Source organism: Podarcis filfolensis (genome assembly GCF_964270895.1).
Source record: "Podarcis filfolensis genome assembly, chromosome: 6".
Lineage (NCBI taxonomy): Eukaryota > Metazoa > Chordata > Lepidosauria > Squamata > Lacertidae > Podarcis > Podarcis filfolensis.
In genome coordinates, this window is record NC_139609.1 from 21,283,340 (window position 1) to 21,307,944 (window position 24,605).

Sequence of the window (24,605 nt, forward strand, 5' to 3'; positions counted from 1 at the left end):
GGTTGGGTGGGGCCTCCGAATTTTGGCCTCGCACAGGACACTGCTGAAATTCATACCCTCCAACATTTCTCCGATGGAAATAGGGATGTCCCATTGAAAGATCCAAGTCTGCCCCTGGTAATAGAAACAAATAAAAGAAGTGCCCTGTCCCCAAAATGGCAGAATTGTGAGTGGGTGTATATGTGTTTGTTAGTTGGAAATCCAAGATCGCAATTATTCTTCTCTATGTGGTTTCTTAGCTCAAGGCTTCAGAGTGTGATAAGAGCATGCATTTTGACTGATGGGAAATAGAGTTAGTATCTGGAGAAGGGGCCTAGTGTCGAGTGGAAATATGAAACTCTGTCAGGGTTTGCTAAGATGGTTGTTGAAGCTGCTCTAGGCAGAGGGCCCAGACCTCTGTTGTGTTACAACATAACAGATAGCATTGTACAGAGGCCAGCATGGGTGCAGCGGTTGCATGAGACGGAACACCTAGACAGGGCTTTTGAAGTGCACTTTGGGGAGCACAAGAAGCACAGAATGAGTTCATGGATAACTGTTGTCAGGCTACAATGGCATGAAGAGAGTAGTAAAGAAAATTATTCAAAAGAAACTTTTCTTTAGGTTTAAGACTGTGATTGGAGGTCTGATTAAGGAGAAGCTTAAACATTGTAGAAGAAATGAAGAGTGGAGAAAGCAAGGACTGATTTCAAGTCCTTGAAATCAATATGGGGACTGTGTTCCTTTAAGTTAATGGCTGTTTCTTTCTAAGCTAATCAACGATGAATTGAATAGAGGCGGGTATTTCATAGTAAGAGTTTCCAAACACAGGTTGTCACTGAATGAATTGGAACTGAAGGAAGGGTGAAATTAACTGATTGGATTCTGTTGTTTAAAATTAAAGGCTGGCTTTTATTTCATTTAAAATTAAAAGAATGACTAATGTATGAGGAAAATTTGAATGAAATTAAACCTACTGTGATTGGAATTAAGTGTTTGATGAACTGAAATATTGTTTGATTATAGGCTGATTGTTTGTCCCCCCCCCCATTTATTAATGAAACTAATTTGCTGCCTTATTGAGTTAGGGGAGTTGTGAAAACTAGTAGATGAAGTCGGGTGGGAACATTTGTTTGAGAAAAGTTGTCTGAGAGAAGCTAGCTGGTGATGTACGAGTGGAGTTTTCTTTTTAAATTATTCTACAAAAGCATTCTACAAAACACAAAATAGTTGTGATTAGGTTCATGGTGTTCATAACCAAAGTTTTACAAAAGTATAGAGACATCACCTTGCCAACAAAGGTCCATATAGTTAAAGCTATGGTTTTCTCAGCAGTGATGTATGGAAGTGAGAGCTGGACCATAAAGAAGGCTGATCGCTGAAGAATTGATGCTTTTGAATTATGGTCCTGGAGGAGATTCTTGAGAGTCCCATGGACTGCAAGAAGATCAAACCTCTCCATTCTGAAGGAAATCAGCCCTGAGTGCTCACTGGAAGGACAGATCCTGAAGCTGAGGCTCCAATACTTTGGCCCCCTCATGAGAAGAGAAGACTCCCTGGAAAAGACCCTGATGTTGGGAAAGATTGAGGGCACAAGGAGAAGAGGACGAGATGGTTGGACAGTGTTCTTGAAGCTACCAGCATGAGTTTGACCAAACTGCGGGAGGCAGTGGATGACAGGAGTGCCTGGTGTGCTCTGGTCCATGGGGTCACGAAGAGTCGGACATGACTAAATGACTAAACAACAACAAGAAAGGGAACAAAGGGTCTGAACCAAACCCCCCAACAATAACGCAAGGAAATCAGGAGAATGAAAGAGAAATACTGTTGCATGCTACCCCAATCTCTGAGCAGTGTGAGATTCCAATAATTCCAGGTGCTGACCCAAGTTTTGGTCTCCTCGTAATGAGGGACTGCAGGGACTGTGGTGTCTCTATGATATATTATTTATTTACACATATATACAAGCTGAGCCTATGATGGAGGGGCTCGCAGCATCAACACCCCAAGAGGGTCCTGCTTCTCCTATAGCCACAGCCTTGGATTCAAGAAAAGATCAGGCATGGCTCTGTCTCTCTGGCTTCTCAGCCTACTTCCTTCCAGCTCTCACATGTTAACTCTGGCCCTTGTCTTTCTAACTAACAGTTGAGGGAAGGAACCTCACACATTTGTCCTCCACCACATAGTCACTTCCGTTGGAATGTTAATGACTCATAGTAAGAGAGGGGGCATTACCAAGAAACTTATCTGGCTATTCCAACAATTGAATCCCTGTTAGATCCAGGAATTAGAAAGGACTCAGGCATACAGTCTACCCCGCCCCAAACTCACAACAATACAATTGGAAACAGAGGGTGGGATTCATTTAATAATAAATAATAATAAATTTTATTTATATCCCGCCCTCCCCAGCCGAAGCTGGGCTCAGGGCGGCTAACAATAAAACAGTACAACAGTACAACACAACACAACACTCTAAAATCATTCCTTATAAAATTAATTCAAATTAAACCACTGGCAACCATTGGGCCAGAGCTCCGCGAAGATTGCCGAAGGAGGGAGTCAGGCTGTGCCCTGGCCAAAGGCCTGGTGGAACAGCTCTGTCTTGCAGGCCCTGCGGAAGGATGTCAAGTCCCGCAGGGCCCTAGTCTCTTGTGACAGAGCGTTCCACCAGATCAGAGCCACAGCCGAAAAAGCCCTGGCTCTAGTTGAGGCCAGCCTAACCTCTCTGTGGCCTGGGACCTTCAAGATGTTTTTATTTGAAGACCGTAAGTTTCTCTGTGGGACATACCAGGAGAGGCGGTCCCGTAGGTACGAGGGTCCTAGGCCGTATAGGGCTTTAAAGGTTAAAACCAGCACCTTAAACCTGATCCTGTACTCCACCGGGAGCCAGTGCAGCTGGTATAGCACCGGGTGAATGTGATCTCACAGCGAGGACCCCATAAGGAGTCTCGCTGCAACATTCTGCACCCACTGGAGTTTCTGGGTCAGTCTCAAGGGCAGCCCCACGTAGAGCGAGTTACAATAATCCAGTCTGGAGGTGACCGTCGCGTGGATCACAGTGGCTAGGTCAGGGCGAGAGAGGTAAGGAGCCAACTGCTTAGCTTGGCGGAGATGGAAAAATGCCGCCTTTGTTATAGCTGCAATCTGCGCCTCCATGGAAAGGGAGGTGTTGAAGATTACACCCAAACTCTTAATGGACGGTGCTGGCACTAATTGCACCCCCGCAAGAGATGGGAGTTGCCCCCCCCAATCCCATATCATCCCGTCCCAGCCACAGGACCTCTATCTTCGAAGGATTTAGCTTCAACCGGCTCCCATGTAACCATCCAGCCACAGCTTCCCAACATCTGGTCAGTGTGTCTGGGGCCGAGTCAGGATGGCCATCCATCAACAGATAGAGTTGGGTGTCATCAGCATATTGATGGCAACCCAGCCCAAAACTCCGGACAAGCTGGGCGAGGGGGCGCATAAAGATGTTGAAAAACATCGGGGAGAGTATCGCACCCTGAAGTACTCCACACACCAAGGAGTGGTGCAATGGCAATTCCCCCCCCAAGCGCCACCCTCTGTCCCCGACCAGAGAGAAACGAGCGCAGCCATTGAAGGACTGTGCCCTGGATCCCCACGTCGGCAAGGCGGTGGTCCAGGAGTTCGTGATCGACCATGTCGAAAGCTGCTGACAGATCTAGAAGAATCAGCAGCCCCGACCCGCCTCGATCCAGCTGTCTATGAAGATCGTCTGTTAGGGCAACCAGAGCCGTCTCGGTCCCATGACCAGCGCGGAAGCCGGACTGGAATGGATCCAGAGCCGATGTTTCATCCAGAAACCCACCAAGCTGTTCAGCAACCGCTCTCTCAATCACCTTACCCAGGAATGAATATTGTCAGCAGAAGTCCTGAGCAAGGGCTTCTATCCCCAAAATGGCCTGAGGGCTGGGGGATTCAGGAAAGCCCACATAGCATGGCAGAAGAAACGTGTCAGGTTTTATGTTCATGGTGTCATGGGAAATAATTGTTGGTTCATTGCCTAGCGAAGTCAATAAACCAGGCGCTGAGGCAAAGCATCAAGCTTTAATCTTGGCCAAGTATGATGTCCTGCCAACCTCACAGTTCAGGCAGAATGCCCTTAACGCACTCATCTACAAGTGATTCCGTTAACAAGATTAAAAATGTTAGTATTTGCACATGATCCTGTTTTCCACATGGCACTCCTTTGCACATGGCACTCTTTCTTTGCAGACGGCACTCTAAACTTTTCATTTTATGGTAACTTTGCTCTACCCTGATCAATGATTGTCATGACAATGGCGTACCATGTGACCCGTTCCATTTATATATGCTTATACCAGGGGAGATTAGCAACCGGACAAGAGCCAATGGCTTACGAAAGATAAAGCCAATTGATATGCAGATTATCACAGAAATAACAAGTTAATAATTCAGGCAATAATGAAGTCTCAGTAGGGTTAAATCTGAGGGGCAGTAGACATAGGAGGACTCTATTGCCAAATATGGTAAGGAGACGGTAGTATATGGCCAATGAACTTGTGTGTGGCAAAACTGGTTAGAGAGGAAAGTTACAGTGCTATTCAGGAGCCAGTTTATTATAAGAACTTGGAAGCTGCCCTATTTTGAGTCCAACCAATGGCTCATCCGGCTCAGCACTGTCTCAGTGACTGGCAGTGGTTCTTGAGGATTTCCCAGCCTTTTGTGTGAAGATTGGGGATTCCATGGAGATTGAAGACTGATAACTATGAGAAGTTTAGAACAAAGCAGGAGAAAAATCCAGAGCACTGAAGGGATGTGTGTGCCTAGGCTTGTGTACCGTTGACTTCTAAGGGCTGAATTCACCTAAATAGTTGTCCTCACCATTATGTGTCCTCCCACATAACCTTCTGTCCCCTAAATCAAAAGAACCCGAGAACAGCGCAAGCGGGGAAGAGAGGGAAGGTCATTCTGTTGGGGGCAAACATAAATGTTTGTGTTCAACATCAAGCTCTTCTTCAAAATGAAGGGAAGTATTACAACTGAGTATATTTTGTTTTCTAATTCAAAGAAAGCAGTTTCTCAAATCGATCATATCTTCTAGATACTGAAAAGGATAATATTGTATCTGTGGAAACAATGGGTAATTAATTACAATTGGAGATTTCTTCTATCTTGGAAAATGGCTTTAAAATGATAGCAAAACACAGTAATTCTGTCAAACATGATGAAGAACCTTTCTGATTCGTGCTGGAAATTTGGAAGAGAAAATGGGGGAAGGGCTTATGGCTATGGAATTTTGGAAACCAATATTGAAAACCATTAGTGTTATTTTGGAAGGAAGATTTGAGTTACACCCTACAATTTTCCCAACGATGATACTAAAAGAGGCAGCATCTGAGAATATAGAAGGGAGTTTCTATACGATTGTGGCAGTGAGATTAATATATGCTAAATACTGGAGGGCTTGTCAAATGCTCACACTAAGAGGATGGTATGGTATATTATGGGACCCAGCTGTGCTAAGAATACAGCTGGGAGAACCAGGGTTTTATAATGGGAATTTCTTTGAGAGTGAACTTGGGATTTTATGTAAGGTGCTGGACTGCAAGAAAAGATATCACAGTGGGAACTCTGTTCCGGTTTTTGTAGAAGTTACATACTTATGCTTCTGCATTGTGCATTTTGTGTGTCTTTTGGGGAAGTGTTATTTTGTTTTGCTTTTGAGTACCATTGGCTTTTGAATATATGTTTTAGTGCCTTTTATGCATTTGTGTCCTATGCTTTGTTGAAAGAAAATACCCCCACAGAGCTCGGATACTGGAAAAATAATGTTGCCAGTTCTATACATACTTACCTGGGGCTTTCTAACCTAATTACTTGGGGTTTACTTCTGAGCAGACACTTCCGGAATTGCAGTGTAAGGCACGTTATATGTATGGCCTTCTACATATCAGCCTAACAGCTAAATAACACTGATGGAAGCCATGCTGTGGAAGAAGCTGCTGTTCAAAGCTATTATCAGCAAGCAAATAGTAGTGACACATTGCATAGTAGAATGTCTTTGGCAGCTGACCCTCAGAGTTGCTAGCAGCCTGAGATGCTATTTTGGGCTGCTCACAATGACTAACAACAATTGCATCCCACACAGATCCCACATGGAGTATTATTGGATGTGTCAGTATAAATCAGAACACATTTAAGCCCACAGAGAACACACACACACACACACACACACACACACTCACACACACACTCTAATTGTAGAACAATTCAAATTTGCTTTTTTAAAAATCCACCACTCTATGTTTAGTGCACAGTCCTAGATCTGAATGACTGGAATGTTTTTCTTTTTAAGTTTCTTTTTTGATAATTGATAAAAAATATAGGCTTCCTGGATGAGTCTTTCTTACCTTTCTAGTTCCAGGAGGCAAAAGAATAGCAGTTAAACAAGGCTTTGCTTGTTTACTGAATTCCTAACCTGCCTTTTGGTTGAAGAAAGATCCCACAAGGCTGAAAAATATGTTAACATTGCAGAATCCTTGAAATAAAAATCCTTTTAAAAACCAAGAAACAAATGAACTAGTGGCAAAAGTTATTAAAACCACCAAGTTATTTTGTGAGACAATTTGCCTCAGCCTTACATAAAAGCAACAATCTACCCACTCCCCAGCATTTTAAAATTGCCATTTAGGAAATTTTACTGCAAGACAGAGATTAGGTATTTCCTTTTACCAAATCCAAGTGTCTCAATGAGGAACTAGAAAGGGAATCACATCACACAGCCTTTTAAAATGATAGAAGAAGCCGTTCAAATAATAATATAAAAAGGAGAACATTTTCATAACCTAAATGTCCAGGTGAAAATAATTTATGGTAGTAATTATAGGATAAAGCAACTTGTCAATGGTTAGTTGTTTAAACTCTCCCCTTTCTACATTCCCTGCTTCTTCTGTCTTTGGGGAAATCATTCAAAGAAATGGCCCTTCTCTACTTGCCATATTCATCACAATGATGCTATAGCCTACATGTTTAACTTGGTAATGAAAATAGGGGGGACGACGACTCATTTGCAGTGATCTCAGAGATGCAGAAGGTCAATAAGTGCTCTTGCAACCAGGCTTATATTTTACCGGCAATCCAAGTCACTAATTAATAATCATCACACACCTTTCACGGATAAATCTGAATAATGTTTATGAACACCATTATCAGTCATCGGTTTCCAGGGCTTTGGCAGCCACACTTTTTATGTTGTGTGTGTTTCATTTTACTTAATCATCCATGAAACAGCTAGGAAATCTTTACACGGCCACATTAAATGTGGGCTTTAATTCTATATGGCTATGCTTTCATTTTTCACCATTGCTGTCTACGACACATCATAGAAACAATACGTTGTTGAGCTTTGTTTGCCACCAAGCTGTCTACAACTTCCATCCTTAAAAAACAGAACTCTTTTAAATGCGTAAGAATAGGACATGATCCCAGAAATGGGCAACCAAAGACATTTATACTTTGTGAATGTGGTGCTGTGGAAAGTGTATACTCTGGCAACACACCACCTAACACATCATTCAGGATGTGAGATATGCTATCATGTATTCCAGAACTTCAGGCTCCTAGAAGAGGTTATGATGAACTTTATATAGGCAAAAGAACAACCTAACACATTCCACCATCTCTAATAAACATGAACCCATCTGGTCAGGGGACTGTTCTGTGACTACTCATCTCAATAGAGTACATAGGAGAAGTTAGTCCACGTATAGGCAACAGAGATATAACATGGCAAACAGGCACTATCCACCTAAAGGAAATGTTAGTGCATGCTTATGTAGTGGTAGTGGGGAATGAAACAAATGCCCTCCATTTTCAAACAAGAACTTAACATTGCTCATGCCAGCCTTGCATCTTTGGCAGTTAAACCAAGCCTTGAGTTCTCCATAGCAACCATACAAACTGAGTTGGGTTGTAGACTTGTAGTCATCGTTTGTCAGATACTGGACCCAGAATTCTTAGGTCATTGCAACCTTCACCGAGAGGGTGGGAAATGTTAACAAGAAGTACAAAGCCTTTGCAATTGTAATGGTAAATAAGATTCAGAACTCCCTTTCCTAATATAAACATTGAATAAGGAAGACATAGTGAATGCCTGGTGGGCTGAATTGTAGCAGTAAGCATCCATCTTTGAGAGTAAGGACTGAATTTAACTTGCTTTGTTAAATGAAGCATGTTTTGGCACTGCCTCAATTTAGGACTCCTGTCGAGTTGATATATATCTCTTTACTCATGTGCAATTCACCAAACGCTTCCTGTCTTTGCCAAGGAAAGCCCAGCCTGAAACGGTATAGAGAGAGGTTGATGAATAATTTGCCTCTGGAGGACAGTTGCTTTTTGGAGGTCTTTGGAAGGTCAATGTAAAGAAAATTGCACTAGTGATTTTTCTAATATTTTTCACCCCGACCTAGGGCTCAATAATCTCTGGGGAGATCTAGTAATCGCTTGCCTTTGCTATATATTTTTTGCCTTTGGATAAAAATGAGACTTTTAAATGACTATGCAAGGTTTATACTGACAAGCTCCATGAAAAAAACTAGCACACTTTAATTGCATACATTCATGTTGTGTCCTGTGCTAGTAGGCTTTTAAGGTAAAGATTAATGTTAACCGTTGGGGGCATATGTAATTCAAGGATTTAATGTAAATGGGGGTCAACCTTTTAATGCTTTTCAGATTGCCTGTTTGGAAATCAGATCAGGAAATCAGATGGTTGCAAAAAAATAATAATTAGAACAGTGGTGTTTTGTGTCTGTGTTTTGCTATACTGCTATCTCGCTCACAAAAATCAATTATCTCTTCCAGTGCAACCAGTATGCGGTATTTAATATCGTTTTGCAGGGGGAAACACTTTCCAATATAATGGCTGCTTCTATTTATTATTGTTTGAGTCACTGAAAAGTTTAGATCATGCCTTGTAACCTAGAAAAGCTCTCAAAGTGGTTTTCAATATCGTCGCAATCATATAATATAAAAATCAGTTGATGCTGCTTTCAAACCACGTAGCAGCAATGGTCAGATGTCATTCTTGGGCTCTTGTGAAATTGAGGATGGGTGATCATGCTTGATCCAGAAGTCAGGGAGCAATCCAGAAGTCAGAGAGCATCACCTAACTTGGTGGCATTTTAGCTTCTTTGGAGACTAGGAATCAAACTGGTCTTTTTTTGTTTTCCACCCCAAATATATCACTTCTGTATCAAATACTCTTCTTACAGAAGCAAGAGGTGGGTTCCAAATGCATGTACTGCAAAAAGGGTTTATTTATTTTCTGAGATGAGTACTAGGAACTACTCCAAGTATTTGCAAGAGACAGTGAAAAAAGGTACACAACTTATAAAAGCTCCTATCCATTTCTCTTGCCTTCTCTTAGATAGCGTGTCCTCCCTAAAAGAGGGCACATGTTGCAGTGAGACCTGGAGACCAACCTCCTGTGTTATGGGTGGGTAAAATTGGATAGCCACAACACCCGATTGGTAGGTCCCTTGATGTTGAGTTTAATCTGGCCAACAGGGCACAGTCCAAACGGATCAAGGGGCCTATATATATCCATGCACATGACCCAGAGCTTCCTCTTTCGGCTCATGCATTTGGAACACCCACCCACCTCTCCCTACTTTTAGGGCATTTTTTGCGATTGACTTTGCTATGCCGTCGTGTGTCGTCTGTCATTGACAGGGGCACAGCAGGAATTTCCCCACTTGGCTGATTGGCTGTTGCCATTTGGATTTTTCCTGCCCTGTAGCAAATTGTCACAACTTGTATGGTTGCGGATAGGCACTGGTTCAGGTGATAGGGATGGGAGAACGGTCTCGCCATCCCTATGTGAAGGGTATTCCGTTAAAGGAATCCAGGAACTCAACTGGTTTGGTCAACCCCCAAGAGGGGGTTGTGCCCATGCCTGAGCCCAGGGGAGCATCTGGGGGGTGTTCACCCTAGGCTGACCTATGCTGGTGCCCTGGGTCAGCGCTGCCTGCAAGTGTGCAGGGAGCTAGTTGAACCAGAGCCTATGCAACCACTCACTTTCTGTAATCAATAAAGTTGTGGTCTAAATTCTGCCAAAATCCAAGACTAAAATTTGAGTCAAATGTGTCTTTATTTAGGGGGGAGGTCTCTGGGTCTGAACATGCAAATACATAGAAACCTAGCTCAAATAATAATAAAAGCCCTCCAAGCTGTAAAATAATAAAGCAGGCCATTCTTCTCACATGTCTCTGGGCTTACTTCTTATGTCCTCTAGCCTAGAAAGATGCCACAAGAAGAACCATGACAACATTTTTATCTCTTTTTCCTAGCAGAAGGAATGCTTGCCACTTCAAATGTCCTTGTTCCTCCTGAACATTCATCTTAGAGTGTACCAGATCTGCATTTCTGAGCTGTTTTTGGTCTAATAATTATAGCACCTCATCAGGGCCAGGACTTTATCCCAAAGGGAGCAGGCTCTGCTGTCAGACGTGGCTACATATGTGACAACCGACTGGTACACAGGAACAGAGGAAGCTGCCTCCTGTTGAGTCAAGCAACTGGTCCACCTTGCTCAGTATTGACAACTGGAGAGAGCTCTCTAGGGTTTCACATTGGAGTGTCTCTAGTCCTGCCTGGAGTTGCCAGGGATTGACCTTCTGCTTTACAACTGAGCTATGGTCCTTTCTCATAGCTGTAAAATACAGCAGGTCTTGCAGTTTTCTTCTTGGAGCACAGCTGAGGTCTGCTAGCACTGGAACTCTGAAGTCCTTGATCAATCTCAAGGAACATGCCTAAGGAATATGTTCATCCTTTGAAAGAAAGAGAAGGGTGTAACATCTCAGAACAATGCACAAAGAGGGAGAGGAGACTGAGGAAATGGACCTGAGGGGATGCCCCATTAGCACACACTCAAGGACTTCACAGCTAACACAAAGCCTTGTTATGCCCTGTTATGCCCCGCTCCTATTCTGCCTCCATTCTTCCCTCTATCAGGTCCCAAAGGACCTGGGCATCAATGATCGTGCATCGCTTGTGTGCGGCTAAAATGGTCACCGCCTGTAGTTTCCTCTGTGCAGAGAGAAGACAATGACAATTTGCCTCAGTGCCTAGTAGTAATATGGAGAGAGAAGTTGGAAGCAGTGGGAAGAAGCTAGTCGAGTAGACTAGAAAGTGTGGTACTGATAGGGTTGATGTGGGAAAAGAAGAGTTCCTGCTTGGTCACAAAGTCCCCCCACCCCAGCCAGCAATGGATAGAAGAGATGATAGATAATGATTATGATAATGATGCTGCTGGAGGCATCTAAAACATAATTAATGTTCAAGCTAAAATAATCACATGAAGATACATTAAAATCCACTTTCACTTCTTAGCAAGGCTTTCCCTCTTACACGTACAGGACCTGAAGCTGAGAATTCTGACATTAGAATAATCTACACAGCCAGATCATACAATTCTTTTGTTGTGGCTGCTACTAGTGCTACCACTGTTGTTGCCATTATTAATATTTCTATGGCAATAACAACAACAATATATCGAAGCCAGCTTTTGATCCAGAATAATCCCCAAAACAGCATACAAAATATATTTAGTATTATATCTGGGGTACTGCTATGCATACATTTGAGGTGGGTGGAATGTGTGTACCTCATCCACTCCTTTCTCTCTCCCACAGCAGACCCCCCAAGGCATATGAAAAGCTGCTTTCAATGAACCTTGAATGAGGTGGGCTGTGGTGTAAGAGGTTGAGAGGGAAGGGTGAATTGTCAAAAACTAGGCAGACAAACTGTAGTGAGCAGAGCCACTCTCCCTTCTGGTGGTATTTTTCTAGATACAACCCATCTTTTCACTCCAGAGAAGCATATTCTTTTTATAACACACACACATACCCCACTGCCATTCTCATGTGGCCATTGTAGCTATTCCAGTTGTTTTTATCCTATCACACTTCCCTGAAGGTTCACTTGCCTGGCTGCATGTTTATCGGTCCTGTCTCTTTCTTCACCGTCCAAGGGCATACAAAAGGGGAACTTTTGCTACTCCAAATGTTATTGGACTACATCTCCCATCACCTTTGACAAGTGATCATGCTGTCTGAGTCCAACAAGATCTGAAGGGCCATGGGCTCCCCATCACTGGCATATATGTAGGTGTGCTCTCAGTGCCTCACTCAGGTGAGCTGCATAGTGATGAGTTATATGACACCATCTCACTTACTACAACCCCCTATCAACTCCCTATAGAGCAATATCTGTCACCATAGAGTGCCTGGAAGCAGATTATAGGTGCCACAAATGTGCTCATTCCAGATAAGTAAGTGAACCTTGCTACGCAGCCCAGATTTTTTTCTGGGCCAAAGGACCTTGATTTTAGTTCTACTCCTCTTTGAGCCGACCCACCCTATGCTGCAAATGTATTGTTCTACATATGAAAGGGACGTGGGTGGTGCTGTGGTCTAAGCCACCGAGCCTTTTGGGCTTGCTGATTGGAAGGTTGGCAGTTCGAATATCCATGACGGGGTGAGCTCCCGTTGCTTTGTCCCAGCTCCTGCCAACCTAGCAGTTCAAAAGCACGCCAGTGCAAGTAGATAAATAGGTATCGCTGCAGCAGGAAGGTAAAAGGTGTTTTTGTGTGCTCTGGTTTCAGAGTCACGGTGTTCAGTTGTGCCAGAAGTGGTTTAGTCATGCTGGCCACATGACCTAGAGAGCTGTCTGTGGACAAACACTGGCTCCCTCGGCCTGAAAGCAAGATGAGCGCCACAACCCCATAGTCACCTTTGACTGGACTTAACATTCAGGGGTCCTTTACCTTTTTACCTCTTCTACATGTGGTGTACTTAGGAATGAGACCCATGCTTGAAATGTACCATAAGACGAGTTGATACAAATTATGTGCCTGGGACCTATGAATGTATGTGTCTGGGCCTCAGTATCTATGCAGTCTTTTTAGCACATGTTTAGATTAATATTCTAGCTGCCCAAGAATGAGGTCTGATTCCTTGCTGCACTGCCTCAGTGTCGAGTGGTCCAGTGCTTCAGGGTTGAAAATATGTATGCCTGTTTGTTGACGGGTGCTGTGCAGGGCTGCTGCATTAAATGCATGAATATTGTTTCTGAAGTATTTGAGAGTTACTGTTCTTGTTTCTTTGAGGGATGACATAAAGGATTTGCAATAGGTTTTTCACGCTTCTCCTGTGCAGTCAGTTTGTGATGCTACAGAATCAGTACCTGGTAGGCTGTAATTATCTTAAGGTAATTTCCTTGTCTTTTCTGAATTTATATGTTCATTTTTTCCAATCAAAAATTATTTGGGAACATTAGATCTGCCCAATATTCTGTGTTACAAATTGCCCCATGGAAAGACATCAGCTCTCATTTTATTGCATAGTCAATCTTGTACTTATGTCATCAGGTTCTGCTTCAGATTCTTAGCATTTTCCCAACAGTATACCATTTCTTATTACTATACAGTTATCACCATCCAGCTATCTAATTAATTGCTAGTTGGCCTCTGGGCATTTTGGAGATAGAAAATGATCATAAAAATAGTTCATGTATTTAATGGGCAAATCAACATATTGTTCTCTATAATTATAATGGGTAAAGTCTGTTATATGTCAAAAATCCATTGGAAGAAAACCTTCAACATTCCTTTTCCATGAAAAAATATATATGTGAGTGAAGGCTCTGATTCCCATGCATGATCTTCTGCTGGTGGCTGATGGAAGAGTACCTCTTGCCAGGGTGCTTCCTGCTTTGCCAGTGGTGTCTTTAGGAGGCACCCAAAAATAAAACAGAGATGACACCTGTCTATTATTTAATGGAAATAATTCCAAAGGGTAGGTGCCATAACACTAAGGACACGATTCCTATATTGTGCAGAATGAACCTCTTGATAAGATGGTATCTGCTGGAGGTCCTCAGATGTAGAGCATCATGAGAGATTGGGTATACAAGGGGTGAGATTATCATTCAGGACTTCGTCCTAAGCTTTCTAGGGCTTTATACATCAAAATCAGCACCCTGGTAGCTTACTGGCAGTAGCCCAACATGGTGACAGTATTCTACCCCAATGAGCAGTTGAACTGCTGCATTTTGCTCCAGCTCCAGCTTCGCAACCATCTTCAATGGCAGTATTGCAGTAATCCAACCTGGAAGTTATCAGTGCATGGATGCTGATAAATTGAAAATTCAAAGGACAAAAACTGGGCATGAGCATAGTCACTTTCAAGACAAGACCTGCACTTGAAAATCCACTTTAAAAACTAAACTCTAGTTGACATCATCTGCTGGGGGTGGGGGAATAAACTTGTTGAGCAAACAGACCAAAAAGTACATCCTTCTAGTGTCTAGTAATTGGTGCCACTGTTAATTAGCCGCAGAGATTGGTGGCCCTATGATAGCCATGCCTATTTGTTTCTCTGTGCATTGTTACTGCAAACTGTTTTCCGTGAGAGCTGCTTTAATGAAATGCTTTAATGAACACTTCAGCCCCTTTTGCTTCTACATCTTGGAGTTCAACACAGCATGTGTCCCATGCCATTGCTTTGCACGTGTTAGCTTTGATTAACCACTGAGGTAAATGTACGTTGTGGATTCTGCTGTGCAATTACAGTACTGGCACTGTTCTCATACAAACTCTGGATTTTCATCATCATCAACAACAAAATGATAGCTCACCAGTAACTGGCAATTTCTTGAAGAGAGAGAAAAAAGAATCAAAACCAAAGATGATATACAGCAAATGAAACAAATAACACATGCTGTGGTACACAGATGATCATATTCACATGCAAATCCACTTATTCGAATGCATCACAATTTTTCTCTCACCTCAACAACACCCATATGAACAACAGTCTGTTGGACTGGCTAGTATTTACGGGCAGACACAAGAAGTCTGGACGAAACTAAGCTGAGATACTTGGAAATTAGAGCAAATATTTGCAGACATTTTTGTCGTTGTGAGTGTCTCTGGGTTAAATAAAGTACCAGATGACAACAGCCAATTCTCTTATTTAGAAAGAGTAAAAATATGTTCAATCCTAGTTCAGTGATAGAGCACCTGGCTTTGCATGCAGAAGGTCTCAGGTACTATCCTTGTTTTGTTTCTTTATTTCTTCAATGCATTTACATAACACTCCCCTTACCAAATGGTTCCAGGGAGAGAATGCCCATAAACTGAGAACCATAACTAGTAATATTTCTCATACTAAGATATGTAGAATGTGCACCAAAACCTTGATAACAGACTGCATGGCAATGGGGAACAAATAAAGCAGATTTGACAATTAGCATTGCATCTCACCTACCTGCCCTGAAAAAAATGAGGGAAAGGAGAAAAGAAATTTCGACAAAGAAATCCACCACCACTTGTTATCAATAAGTTAATAATGTTAGGGCATGCCGTACCTCAGAAGGTGAGTCATTCCATAGCTGTGGACCAACATAGAATGCCCTCCTCTATGAAGGTGATGGATTATATGGAATTGGTGGAAATGACTGGCAGAATCCGAGACCTGGGAGAAGAGTTGGTGGAAGAAGACTGGAAGAAATTTAAAGACTATCTGCAGAAACACTGTAAAATTAATGAATGTTAAAATGATGTTGGATTGAAAATAAGTGGCATTAGCAACAAAGTTAATAAGAATATGCAAAAATGAATTGATAATGGATGAAAATATAGAGTTAAATATGTTAAGATATAGAGTTAAGATAAATGAAAGAGGGTAAGGATTTGCTGATTTGATTATTTAAATGGGAATACAAAAAGGGGAGGTGTGAGGAGGCCAAGGAAACAAGCTAATGAGTTTAAAGTTACAAAAAACGGATTTGTTTTTAATTCTCTTTTATCTATTTGTTTTTTGTATTTCGTATTTTTATTCTTCCTTTTTCTTTTTTATGTATGCTCTCGTTTTTATATCTTTTTCTTTCTATATGACTTTTTTCTATTTTGTAAACCTATGTTTTTGTAAAACCTCAATAAATATCTTTAAAAAAAAAAAAATAGAATGCCCTCCTCTAGCCTCCCAGGCCTTACTTGGTGACAGGATTACAAGCAGAATGTCTTAACACACAGGCAGCTTGATAACATTTCTTAAACAAATTTCCATATCTTCAGTTTATATAGCTTTCCACGCACTGGTTTATAGTTTTCCTTACCGTTGTGGTTCATTATTAGTAAAATTATTCTTAGCAAAGCAAAGCATTTCTCCCTAACAGTCTGATTTCTTCTTAGGGATGACCCCCGAGTGAGGTGAAAGATGAGGGAAAAAAGAAAAGAAAAGAAAGATGTATGACATCATACCCATTTTTCTCCTCAGCTAGCAAACTGTGAAGCCATTAACAGAGGAGTGTGACTTCACTCCGGGACCAAAGAGAATGAGCAGCTGGCCTTAGATAGAGAAAGCTCTAATTCAAACACATATATCTTCAATAATAGCAGGGGAAATACAGAAAATTACTGTCAAAATAAATTGCATTTTGTATAAATGCCATCTCCCTTCATGTTTGCCCCAGCATGATAATCCTTCTTTATTTAGCGGTGTTGCCCTTTTCTCTTTGGAGACCTTTGCTGAAGTCTTCTTTTATATTTTATGTATCATTAAAATGACTTAAATGAGCAGACGGTGTAGCGCTGCTGACATTTATTTTTAATTATTTACATAAATAAAGAGGTTTTCTTATTCCACACCTGCAGCAATTATCCAAATATATTTCGATCATTTATAATGTGAATTTAATGCCTGTGAGTGCTGAACAAAGCAAGCAGAAGAGGCGATAGTGCTGGAAATATGAGGCCATTGCCAGTAGTATCACTTCTTTTTGTTTCCTTGTACTGAGGCCACATCTGCACCATCAATTTAAAGCATCAATATGCTACTTGGACAGTCATGGCTCCCCCCAAAGAATTCTGGGAACTGTCCAGGGTGCTGAAAATTGTTCAGGGTGTTGAAAAGAGGGACCTAACAATCAATCCCTCTTCCCAGGGAACTCCATGGGGGCAATAACCACAGAGCCTAGGGCCTGCTGATCAGAAGGTTGGCGGTTCGAATCCTCGCGACGGGGTGAGCTCCCGTTACTTGGTCCCAGCTCCTGCCAACCTAGCAGTTCGAAAGCACGTCAAAGTGCAAGTAGATAAATAGGTACTGCTCCTGCAGGAAGGTAAATGTTGTTCCATGTGCTGCTCTGGTTCGCCAGAAGCGGCTTAGTCATACTGGCCACATGACCTGGAAGCTGTACGCCGGCTCCCTCGGCCAGTAAAGCGAGATGAGCACTGCAACCCCAGAGTCGTCCGCGACTGGACCTAATGGTCAAGGGTCCCTTTACCTTTACCTCATAAGAACGGCTAGCAATCCTAACAAACTACAGTTTGCAGGATTCTTTGGCGGGAGTTGTTGCTGTTAAAGTGGTATAACAATGTTTTAAATGTATAGTGTGGATGTGAATTGAATGCATATTGAAAGCAGAAGGGGGAAGATTTGCCTTTTCGATGAGGCCTTTGACCTGACCCTTTAACTTCCATCCTCAACGGACAGAAAGCCTCTGTGTGTGTGCTCTCATTCATTTCTTGGTTACCCTCGCATATTTGTTCTTGTTCTCTGTCATCTCCTCTGTAGCTGGACTCCAGAGTGCAAATGGGACAGGTACCTTTTGGGTGCTACTGTATGTTGATGGGGCTGGTTAATAATCATAGAATTGTAGCATTGGAAGGGATACAGAGAGTCATCTAATCCAAGCCCCTGCAAGACAGGAGCCTCAATCACAGAGGGTTGGATTAGATGACCCTTGGGGTCCCTTCCAACGCTACAGTTCTAAGGGTCTAGTATTATTAGTCAGCCTCCTCAACATACAATAGCATTAAAAAGGTACCTGTCTCAAACAAAAAGCATTAGCAACAGCTCTGCGGGACATTCAAGAACTCAGAGCTGTAGCCAACTATTATTTACTCAGAGTAGGCCCATTAAAAGTAATCGGCATTACTAAGTTGGTATTAAAGTATTTTCATGGAAACAGAGAAATTACTGCAGTTATTTCACCATGAGCATTTCCCACACTTTGCTAAAAAAAAAGCCTGCTTGGCAACAGAAAGCCACTTGTTTAATGGTCTTATGGATTTTCTCCAACCTATTTTGGTATAAAACTGACAGTGGCCAAACTTGAATTAGAAAAATACGCTGAAATATGTATTTACAGAAACAAATACAACTATATTAAAGGTAAAGGTACCCCTGCCCATACGGGCCAGTCATGTCCGACTCTAGGGTTGTGCGCCCATCTCACTTAAGAGGCCGGGGGCCAGCGCTGTCCGCAGACACTTCCGGGTCACGTGGCCAGCGTGACGAAGCTGCTCTGGTGAGCTAGCACCAGCGCAGCACACGGAAACGCCGTTTACCTTCCCGCTATAAAGCGGTACCTATTTATCTACTTGCACTTAGGGGTGCTTTCGAACTGCTAGGTGGGCAGGAGCTGGGACCGAACGACGGGAGCTCACCCTGCTGCGGGGATTCAAACTGCCGACCATGCGATCGGCAAGCCCTAGGCGCTGAGGTTTTACCCACAGCGCCACCCGCGTCCCCATATACAACTAAATTAGCTAATGTGAATTTGGGACCACTGTAGCATTTGATGGCACCTAATCCCAATTATGAATCCTCCTTATTGGAAATTGCTAACTATCCAATAAGGAGAAGTTTAACACTACAGTTCCAACAGATGCCCTTATTGCCTGCTTGAGTTCAAGGAGGTAAAGGTAAAGGTAAAGGTACCCCTGCCCGTACGGGCCAGTCTTGCCAGACTCTAGGGTTGTGCGTTCATCTCACTCTAGAGGCCGGGAGCCAGCGCTGTCTGCAGACACTTCTGGGTCACGTGGCCAGCGTGACAAGCTGCATCTGGTGAGCCAGCGCAGCACACGGAACACCGTTTACCTTCCCGCTGGTAAGCGGTCCCTATTTATCTACTTGCACCCGGAGGTGCTTTCGAACTGCTAGGTTGGCAGGCGCTGGGACCGAACAATGGGAGCGCACCCCGCCGCGGGGATTCAAACCGCCGACCATGCGATCGGCAAGTCCTAGGCACTGAGGTTTTACCCACAGTGCCGCCCGCGTCCCGCTCAAGGAGGTAAGACACAAATATTTGGGCCAATTTGTAAGCATTGGTCATTGGTTAAAGTTAAACCAAAAAGAAGCTGAATTTGTTCATATATCACAGATAGAAAAATTACTTTAAAAGTTGTTTCATTTGCTTTGTGGTGCCTATGTATTAAACTGTCTGATTATGCATCCATTGGACTGTTTTAATGATAAAAAATAGCACATTTTATGGTGTGTATATAAATATAGATATGCATAGTTATACGTGTTGTCTAGACCACCAGCTAGTGAAAAGCAGCAGTTACTGTTCAATCATTGTTAATAATACATGGATCTTCCAACATAGCATTTGTTTTTACTGCTCTCCTTAGGGGAAACATATGTTGTTGATGATGAACACAGCTTCATTTGAGCCAGGCTAAGCCTTGAAACATGTTTTCCTTCCTATGGCTCATCTCTAGAACCTGTCAGATAGTAATGAAGTTGAGAAGTGCCTTTGTGTGCAAATTGGCTGTCCATACTCCCCCCACCTTTGTTTTGCATTGCTATAACTGAAGAGGAAATTACTTCTTAAAGTACCATTGTAATGTTTGGAATGTTTGGGGCAAATTACATAAGTTATTCTCACCTGACTGTTGACCTTTCCAGCCAAGTGACCACTAAGCTATGTTACTGACCTTACCAATGTGGTTCTACATTTTAATATGGCACCAAGAACAGAAGCCACCATAAAGTGACTCACAGAAGGATGCCAATAATGTAAGATGGTGCAAATTACAAGCAGTTGAGACCCTTATCAATCCTCTTTTGATGAGATTAAGGTAAAGGTAAAGGGACCCCTGACCATTAGGTCCAGTTGTGACCAACTTTGGGGTTGCGATGCACATCTCGCTTTATTGGCTGAGGGAGCCGGCGTACAGCTTCTGGGTCATGTGGCCAGCATGACTAAGCTGGTTCTGGCAAACCAGAGCAGCACACGGAAACGCCGTTTACCTTCCCGCCGGAGCGGTACCTATTTATTTACTTGCACTTTGACATGCTTTCGAACTGCTAGGTTGGCAGGAGCAGGGACCGAGCAATGGGAGCTCACCCCATCGCGGGGATTCAAACTGCCGACCTTTTGATCGGCAAGTCCTAGGTTCTATGGTTTAACCCACAGCGCTACCCGTGTTCCATTTGATGAGATTAGCCAGTGATAAAAAAAAAAAGAATAGGCTGAACAATGCAGATATTGTAGATATCGCATTTTCTCTTTAAGAAGTTTAAGCTTTTCATTGGGAGCTCCTTGATTAATGGCATCTTAATAACTCCTTGTATGCCTGAATACTACATTGCTGAGTTGATGAATTTCTAGATAGGCTGATTGATTGTCTAACGGGTATGTGCATATGTTACTTGACTCATATAAATTATCAATTGACGCAGGGCCATTGTCAGCTCTCTCATCTGGGGAGGAAGATGAGCCTTCCCTCCATTTCAACATTTTGTTCTTGTATTTGCTTTCATGAACCTTCATAGCCTGTTTGTCTTGCACTGCTTCTTTGTAGTGATGTTCCTCCAGCTGCTTTCCATGTAGCTGTCATACTGCAGTGACAGTCACAGCCAACAACAAAAACAGAGTCCCTTTCTGATGTGTTGGCTGAAATAGCAGTCTTTGCCCAAAGTTCTGCCTCCTGAGGCACATCAGGTTGTCATAAGATGCATGTGGAGACAATGTGATCTTTATAATTAGGTCTGAGTAATTGTTGGCCTGCCATTGACCTTGACATCTTTGTTGCCCTGCTATTGCAATGGAGACTATAGATTTAACCATGCTCCCATTGAACAACAACAACAACAACAGGCATGGGTAAAGTTAAGTACAGGGTTTGGGGGTCATAGGGGAAGGGAAAAATCCCATTATGTTAGTGTAAATCCTTGCTCTGATGAGATAGTTGCTTAGCATTGCACTGGATACAAGCCAAAGCTATATGCTACCTTGAAGTTGAGGATGTGCTTGAATACCTGCTAGACTATTCAGCAGAGGACTATTGCCTTCATGTCCAGCTGTGGTCTTCCCAGAAGTACCTAGTTAACCACTGTGGGAAAGAGGATACTGGATGAGACTTTTTTTCTGATCTTGCAGAGCTCATCTTAATGTTTCTTTGATCCAATTCAGATACTTGTTGACCACATGACCCCAGCAAGACCAGAAGGCTTTGGGTTCCACCCTCCCCATTTTTTCATGGGTAATCAATGACAATCTGAAATGAACTTACGTTTTGGCAAATTCAATTATTTCTTATAGCGTATGGAAAAGATACGCTTCCACCAGAGCTCTATAAGTAATAAATAAATTGGTGGGTGCATATCCTATTTACCACCATAAACAATGCAGGCCAAATGTCCTCTGGATGGAAAATGAATATCATTTTCCTGATTTATAAGAAAGAGGATAGGAATAGGAATGCTGCACAAAACTATTGGCCAGTTATCTTATTAGACATCTCCTCGAAGCTATATGCATGGCACTGCCTTCAAAAATGATCAGGCTCTCTTTTACATCATGGAAGTTGGCTAATATTATGGATGTATGATCTATATTGTTTTCTTGGTACTGTTTCTGTGGGCTTCTCACAGCCTTTGGCTAGAACAGGCATAGGCAAACTCGGCCCCCCAGATGTTTTGGGACTACAACTCCCATGCCCCTAGCTAACAGGACCAGTGGTCAGGGATGATGGGAACTGTAGTCCCAAAACATCTGCAGGGCTGAGTTTGCCTATGCCTGGGCTAGAACAATAAACTTATATTGCAGGATTGATTATTGAGTGTAACTGGTTATGATAAGGATTACTTATTTGAATAGTGTGCTCAAATTCATATTACCTGAGTTGGTGAGTGAAGTTGTAAAGCCACCACCAAAATATCCTCCTCTCAACTTTCCTGTGCAGTGTTTTCTTACAGTACAGATGAGTTGCCTTCACTGCATCTCTTGGACCTTCTTGGGGTCAAATTCGAGGTGACACCACTCTTGCAATTAGCAATCACTTGGATGGTTCCTTAGAGTAAATTGCAGGTGCAGATGGGGGAATACAACTTGGGACCCTGGTGGGGCTGCATAGCGAATTTAACTCTTTGATTCTCATTGTGGTCTATATCCAAAGTGCCTTCTCCCTGACCATGCCCGCAATTTGCATTGGAAGGAAAATCCTATTTATACCAAGCAAATTGCAAGTGTGGGAGAACCAGTCACAATTGGGACTGCAGTAGGAAGGCAATAGGAGGTTTAAGACTCCCCAGGATCCACTTTCCACCCCCCATCAAACCCACGTACCTTTTAGAAATAGCACAATAGCTTATTGCATGGATCATGTCTTGTTTGGCCCACAGGTTATACATTCTGAAGAACTTCTTGAACAACACACTTGGGGCACAGCCTATGCAAGCTTCCTTGCAATGAACAGGAGTTGTTCAGGAGCAGAGCCACAAGTGTTGCTGTCCCAATAAATCTGTTAGTATCTCTTATTCTACTGGAGAACTGATTATTTTTGTTGCAAAAATACAATGACTTGGTTACTCTCCAGGAATCAAAGCAGCAACCTTTCTATTAGTTAAAGGTATTTTTTTGCATTTTCTCTCACTCGCTTTCACACTAGAAATGAAAAGGGGACAAAATGACCCTGCAGGGATATGATGTTCTCTAAAACTAATCGGGATTTGGCTTGCATTTGGGAAAGCTTTCCAAACATGCTTGCAGTTGGTGATGTGGGTTGCTGCGGTTGTCTGTGAGGGTTTTGACTGAGACCAGCAAATCTATTTGTACTAGCTGCAGAGATGGTGATCCCTTTTTTTATTCCCAAAGCCTCCTTCCACTGTTTATATTTTCATGAAAGTTATAAGCTTCTTCCCTACCCCCTTCATGCAGCTCATGTCTGTGGTCGCCTGTGGCTATTTGAAACAGCTTGCTGTATGCAGATCCAAGAGGAAGGTTTGCTATCTGAAATCAATATTTATTTCTAAATAACTATCCTCCATCCCCAACAAATATTATTATCATCATAAAAAATCAAAATATTTTGCAGTCCCCGAAAACTCAAAAGATATCCCACGTGAGAGCTGACAGGGAACCATAATCAAATTGTCAAGGAATTGCTCCTACTGTGGCAAAATGAGAATGTTAGATTACATGTGTCAGCATGTGAAGATAAAGACTGCATGGTGAAGGGAGTGTTGAAGGCTTGATAGGGGATGGGAGGTTTATCGCTGTAAACTGTAACCTGCTGCAGACAGTTCTGCTACTTCAGCATTCCTCTGTTTGCATTAAAAAAACCTTTATGATCAATAAAATGTCTCGGTTTCGCCTTTTTGGGAAAATACGTTTAGAGCGTTCATGTCACCTGCGTTAGGCCAATTAAACTGAATTCTAATTGTTATTCTGATGGCTGCAGAGCAATAAAGGAGGCTGCCTCCAACTGCCTCATGAATTAGGCAATTTCCTGAAGTTCGAGCACAGCCCTTGCAGAGCAACATAGGTTGGGTACAGAATCATAGAGTTGGACAGGAACTTGTCGACCTGAGGTGGAGGACATAAAGCCTGCAGGCCATGTGCAGCCCTCTAGGCCTTTCTCATTGTCCCACCAGAACTCTCCCTGGGTTCAAGGGGGGCTTTGCTCTTTCAAATTTCAGTGGTGCCCTGAGCAAGGCCAAAATTTGACAACCCCCCACCTCTTGCCTTCTGTGCTGCTCAATTCACTATGTCATAGTTATGACGCCCTATGGCGCCCCCTAGGCTTGGTGCTCGGTGTGGGGTAACCAGCTGCAGTGCCCTAGATCTGCCTCTGTGAGGTTACACTCCACACTGCTCCAGCTTTGTACCTCACTTGTGCTTCCTCCCTACCTGGAGTGCAACCTTGAGGTCCTATGTCTTGGACTGGCTGGATGCAAAGGAATGATGGGAGGCATCAGCTGGGGAGTGAAGCTCAGAGCCAGGAGACTGGTGGTATGATGATGAATGGTCAGAGGCAGAAGAGGGAGCAGACTGGGCGAAGGAGGTGTCAGAAGCTGAAGAGGCAATAGGGTTTAGTGAGCAGGAAGAAACTGGGGCAGAGAGCAGTCCTGATTCAGAGGCTGGAAAGGAGCAGGGCCAGGAGATAGAGAGAAGGCAGGCTGCAGAAGAAGTCAGGGAGTCTCCCCCTCCTGCTGCGCCCAGTTCCACTCCCCACTGACCTCCCAGAACATGCAGAGGAATTAAAAGAGGAGAGATTGGTTGCTCGCAGACGTCGACTCCGATTGCTTGGGAAAAAACCCTGGAGAGGAGGGGACTTAGGCAGCTGTGGGAAGGTGCGACCTTTAGTCCTCGTAACCGCCTCTACTGGGAAGAGTTGCTGGGATCGCTAGGCCTGCAATGTTTGGGTTTATTTGAATAAAATGTTAACTTCACTGACTTACAGTTGTCTCCAGCTCCTGAAAACTGATAATTCCTCTAGATTGCTTGAATGAACTGTGTGTTCAGTGTGTGCAGTGGTGCATCTTGGGGTCTCCGTTCTA

At 43.0% G+C, this 24,605-nt stretch overlaps 1 long non-coding RNA gene across 1 annotated transcript in view; it reads right to left on the reverse strand.

Annotated features, from left to right (window-relative positions):
• Positions 1 to 2,420: 2,420 nt before the first annotated feature.
• The window catches only part of LOC310765508, a 146,677-nt gene continuing 124,492 nt past the window's right edge, over positions 2,421 to 24,605 (reverse strand). The window contains exon 3 of the long non-coding RNA XR_014549622.1: positions 2,421 to 3,818. This is a non-coding gene — a long non-coding RNA (uncharacterized lncRNA). The remainder of the gene's footprint in view (positions 3,819 to 24,605) is intronic.